The 5,980-nt window shown below is 41.1% G+C and overlaps 1 non-coding gene across 1 annotated transcript; it reads right to left on the reverse strand.

The window, feature by feature from the left end:
* Positions 1-5,465: 5,465 nt before the first annotated feature.
* Positions 5,466-5,568, reverse strand: LOC127232511 (U6 spliceosomal RNA). The gene has a single exon (XR_007835384.1). It is a non-coding gene; the product is annotated as a U6 spliceosomal RNA (small nuclear RNA).
* Between the last annotated feature and the right edge of the window lie 412 nt (positions 5,569-5,980).

Below are 5,980 nucleotides of genomic sequence, written 5' to 3' on the forward strand. Positions count from 1 at the left end.
TTTTCAGGTCATACTATGAAAATCTGTATTCCACAAAAATTGAAAATTCAAAGAAACAGATAAATTTCTGGTAACTATCACTTACCAAAATTAAATCAAGAACAGACAAACAACATAAATAGATCTATAACCCGCAGTGAAATAGAAGCAGTCATCAAAAGCCTTCCAACCAAAATAAGCCCAGGACCAGATGGATTCAGTGCAGAATTCTACCAGACATTCAAGGAAGAACGAATACCACTACTCCTCAAACTGTTGCACAAGATAGAAACAGAAGGTTCATTGCCAAACTCTTTTTATGATGTCACAATAACCTTGGTACCCAAGACTCACAAAGACACAACTAAGAAAGAAAACTACATGCCAATATCCCTGATGAACATCGATGCAAAAACACTCAATAAAATACTGGCAAACTGAATTCAAGAATACATCAGGGAAATCATCCACCATGACCTAGTAGGCTTCATCCCTGGATTGCAGGGATGGTTTAACATACGAAAATCTATCAACGTGATCCACCACATAAACAAACTGAAAAAGAAAAAGAAAATGATTATCTCCCTAGATGCTAAAAAAGACTTCAATAAAATTCAACACCCTTTCATGATAAAGGTCTTGGAAAGATCAGGGATAACAGGAACATACCTAAACATAATAAGAGCAATATACAGCAAACCAACTGCCAACATCAAACTGAAATGGAGAGAAACTTAAGCCAATTCCTCTAAAATCAGGAACAAGACAAACCTGTCCTCTCTCTCCATATCTCTTCAATATTGTACTAGAAGTTCTAGCTAAAGCTATAAGACAAGAAAAGGAGATCAAGGGGATCCAAATTGGAAAGGAAGATGTCAAACTGTCTCTATTTGCAGATGATATGGTAGTTTACATAAGCGACCCAATAAACTCTACCAAGGAACTCCAACAGCTGATAAACACTTTCAGCAAACTAACAGGCTACAAGATAAACTCAAAAAAATCAGTAGCCCTACTTTTTTCAGACGACAAAGAGACAGAGAAAGAAATCAGAGGAACATCACCCCTTACAATAGCCACAAGCAACATAAAGTATCTTGGTGTAATGCTTACCAAACAAGTAAAAGACCTATATAATAAGAACTTTGTGGCTCTAAAGAAAGAAATTAAAGAAGATACCAGAAAATGGAAAGATCTCCCATGCTCTTGGATAGGTAGGATAAACGTAGTAAAAATGGCAATCTTGCCAAAAGCAATCTACAGACTCAATGCAATCCCCATTAAAATCCCACCACAATTCTTCACCGACCTTGAAAGCATAATAATCAACTTTATATGGAAAAACAAAAGACCCAGGTTAGCCAAAACAATGTTGTACAATAAAAGAACTTCAGGAGGAATCACCATTCCTGACTTTAAGCTCTACTACAGAGCTATAGTTCTGAAAACAGCCTGGTATTGGAAAAAATTGACAGGTAGATCAATGGAATCGAATTGAAAATCCTGACATTAACCCACACACCTATGAACACCTAATTTTTGAACAAAATATCTAAAATTATACAATGGGGTGAGGACAGCATCTTCAACAAGTGGTGCTGGCACAATTGGATGAGGTTGTGTAGAAGACTGCAGATAGACTCATGTCTGTCGCCATGCACAAAACTCAAGTTCAAATGGATCAAAGACCGCAACATCAATCCAGCCACATTGAACCTCTTAGAAGAGGAAGTAGGAGGTACCCTTGAACAAATTGATATAGGAGACTGCTTCCTGAACATAACTCCAAGGGCACAGACACTTAGAGAAACAATTAATAAATGGGACCTCTTCAAACTTAGAAGGTTCTGTAAGGCAAAGGACACAGTGGACAAGACCAAATGGCAGCCCACAGACTGGGAAAAGATTTTCACCAATCCTATATCTGACAAAGGGCTGATCTCCAAAATAGACAAAGAACTCATGAAACTAGTCAACAAAACACCAAATAACCCTATTAAAAAATGGGGTTCAGAACTGAAGAAAGTATTCTCAATAGAGGAAATCAAAATGTCTGAAAGACACTTAAGAAAGTGGTCCACAATCTTAGCTTTCAGGGAAATGCAAATCAAAACAACTTTGAGATACCATCTTACTCCTGCCAGAATGGCTAAAATTATAAACACCAATGATGACTCATGTTAGAGAGGATGTGGAGAAATCGGAACACTCGTCCACTGCTGGTGGGAGTGCAAACTCATACAGCCATTTTGGAGATCAGTATGGCCGTTCCTCAGGAAAATGGGAATTAGTTTAGCACAGGACATGGTAATCCCCCTGTTAGGAATATACCGAAATGATCCACATCCGTGCATCAAAGACATCTGTTTATCTATGTTCATAGCAGCATTATTGGTAATAGCAAGAACATGGAAGCAACCTAGATGCCCCTCAATTGAAGAATGGATAATGAAGATGTGGCATATCTACACAATGGAATACTACTCTGCAGAAAAAATGAATGGTATCTTGAAATTCGCATGCAAGTGGATGGCACTTGAAGAAACCATCCTGAATGAGGTAACCCAGTCACAAAAAGAGGAACACAGTATGTACTCACTCATATATGGATTTTAGACCTAGAGCAAAGGATCACCAGCCTATAATTCACATCACCAGAGGAACGAGGAAAAAAGGGGGTTTCTAAGAGGATCATAAAAGGCCCCCCACAGAACGGGGAGGGGGCAATCCCCCGGGGGAGGGGGGGGGAAGTGGGGGGCAGCAAATGGTGAGAGAATGAGGAGAAAACGAGGGGAAAGAAAGGAAAACACATGCGATCAGGAAGACTGGTTAGGAAGAGAGAGAGAGAGAGAGAGAGAGAGAGAGAGAGAGAGAGAGAGAGAGAGAGAACATAAAAGAGGGAGCCAATATAGGTTTGAAGAGAAAATTGAAACCAAAGAAAGGTCTAGAGAACTACAAGACTGCCGCCAACTAATAATTTGAGCATCTGTGGAAAGGCTACCATAAATGCCCTTCCCGGATAGTGAGATCAACAACTAAGGTATCTATGATGCCCTCATCTAATGCCTGTTGGAAACAGGAGCAAACACCCATACATAAACACTGAGTCGAACTAGAACTCAGATGCAGAGGGAGAGGACAAGACCATGCGGCAGAAACACATAGAGACAGCTTACCTGTACAAGGAGGAGCTAATGTGCCAACAGACTGATATCTCGGAGGCCAGCATAGGACTGAGTCAGGACCCCCTGAATATGGGCCTCAGCTAGAAGGACTGAGCAGTCTAAGGGACCTCTGACATTGGAGCGAGGATGTATCCCTGTTGCACAAAAGGACCTTGCTAACACATCCCCCATGGAGGGATAGCTTCCTTAAGCTAGAGACAGGAGAGAAGCTCTAGTCCCTACTTCACATGACCTGTCTGGTCTACATGACCCCAGCTGGATGGCATTCCCCTACATATGGAATTGGGGTGGAGGGTTGTGAAGGGAGGGTTGTTAGGGTTTATGTTAGAGGGCATAGAGGGTAAAAGGAGGGAGGGAGAGAGGGAAGGTGGGAGGGACGTAGGTAGGGAGGGATGGTGAGGGAACTGGGATCGACATGTAAAACAATATATTAAATAAAAAAAAATGGGTTGACCTCAAAATTTAAGTTCAAGGAGAAGTTACTGGGGAAAAGGATTTCTAGTTTTGTTTCCACAGAAAATGAAAAGCTGTGGATTCCTTCCAGGCTATTGTGGTTTGTGCAAGCCAGACTGCCCGAAACAGAGTACCAGGTGATCCTGCATTCAAAATTGCTGGACAAAGCAGCCTTGCAGACTACCGCTAGGATTTCTGCTTCTTCTTCGAATCCCTCACGAAGCGCCCCTTACCAGCAGGAAGTAGTTTGGAAAGTAGGAAGCCCAATTTCCCTAATATTGTCTATAAATATTTGTTTTCATTTAAATGGACTTGGTTATATAAAATAAATAATAATATTAATATTATTATTAATATTATTGTGGAGGTGGTGGCAGCTTCTCATGTCTTAGGTACGGGTTCTGTACATAGTCCCTAATTTCAAGACTTATCTGTGTCACTAAACCTGATTCTCTATATTAAAATCCAGTATGCACCTATTTCTTAGAACAGCCTTTGGTGAGAATTTGGATCAGTTAATTGACTTGGTTGAATTTGAAGCTAGTAATGTTTTGGTAACAATTGGAAAATTGGATGTTTTTACTCATTGGCACATACTCATCAGCTCCCTTCAGAGACCTTGATTTTGGCTTCCCCAGGAATAAGTGCTTAGAGAAGGCTAACCTTTTGTAGGGTCTCACAGAGACTTTAACAGTAGAAATGAAAAAATGCAGCAACTGTTGATGACATGACATAATCCTCTGTTGAATTAGTTATCTCCTTAAATTTTTTTCTGTCTGTCTACCTATTTTTCTATCTATCTATCTATCTATCTATCTATCTATCTATCTATCTATCTATCATCCCAACTATAGCCTCCTATTCCTCTTCTCCTCTCAGTCCCTCCCTATCTTTTCATCCCCTCTCCATTCATCCTTTCATATTTGCTCAGAAATTGACAGGCATCCCATGGGAATCACCAAAGCATGACATATCAAGCTGCCATAGATCAAACACCTCCCCCTGTATTCAAACTGTCCTAGGCAATCCAGCATGAAGAATAGGCTTCCAACAGCCAGCCATAGGATCAGGGACAGACCTGGCTCCCATTGCCAGGAGACACAACTATCTCATATATATGTGAAGTGCATAGGTCGCTTCCATGCAGGCTCCCTGGTTGTTGGTTCAGGCTCTGTGAGTTCACATGAGCCAGTCTAGTGGTTTCTGTGTGTTTTTATGTGATGTTACCCCCACTACAATCCCTCCCTTTTCTCCTCACAGGACTCCCAGAGGTAGGCCCAATGTTTGGCCTGGGTTTCAGAATCTGTCTCCATTATTCACTGGATAAAGGCTCTCTGATGGCAACTGGGATGGTCACCAATCTGACCACAGGGGATGGGCATTTCAGGTTGTGCATCTACTACTGCCAGGGGCCTTAGCTGGGGCCATCCTTGTAGACTCATAGATATTTCCCTTGCCAGTAAAGACTCCCTTTCCAGTCATCTCTCTCCACACTCTCTTCCTCTAGCCACCCTGCAACCCAATCCCTCAAGTTCTCATGCTCCCCCTCCCCCCCATGTCCACCCAGGAGATTTCTCGTATTTTTTCTTTTCTGAGAGATCCATGTGGCCCCCTTGGGCCCTTCTTGTTACCTACCCTCTCTGGGTCTGTGGATTGTAGCATGATTATACTTTATTTTACAGCCAATACCAATTTATGAGTGAGTATCTTTCTTGGTTTGGGTTACCTCATTCAGGATGATTTTTTTTTTTTTAGTTATATCCATTTGCCTGCAAACTTCTGGATGTCATTGTTTTTTTCACAGCAGAGTAGTACTCCATTGTGTAAATGTACCACCTTTTCTTTTAAAAGAATATGGAATGTTTCGTGAACTTATGTGTCATCCTTGTGTAGGGACCATGCTAATCTACTCCATATCTTTCCAGGTTCTAAATAATAAAAGTTGAATTCACAGCCTTACTGGACCTCTTTGGGCAGTTCAAACACTGCTCAAACACTTGTTCAAATACAGACTTACTGAGAAAACCTGGGTTATTGGAAATGTAGCAACTTACAAATAGTCATTATCTGCTGTTGAGTACATGGGCCTGCTAACTCTTCACTTGGTGTTATCAAAGGGTTGGATTAAACACTACTGTTCTCCTAAACATTCTTATATTGCAACTCTAACTTTAATGTGATTTTGGGCCTATAGGAAGTTCCTGAGGCTAAAGGAGGTTGTAAGCATGGAGTCCATGCCTATTGAGAGGACCATACTTTCTCTATTCTTCCACTAATAGAAACTAAAGAAAGACTTCTGTGAGAACACACTGAGAAGGAGGAGAGGCTTCACTAGTAACTGACCATGTTGACACTCTAGCCTT

The sequence above is a fragment of the Phodopus roborovskii genome, unplaced genomic scaffold (assembly GCF_943737965.1).
Source record: "Phodopus roborovskii unplaced genomic scaffold, PHOROB, whole genome shotgun sequence".
NCBI lineage: Eukaryota > Metazoa > Chordata > Mammalia > Rodentia > Cricetidae > Phodopus > Phodopus roborovskii.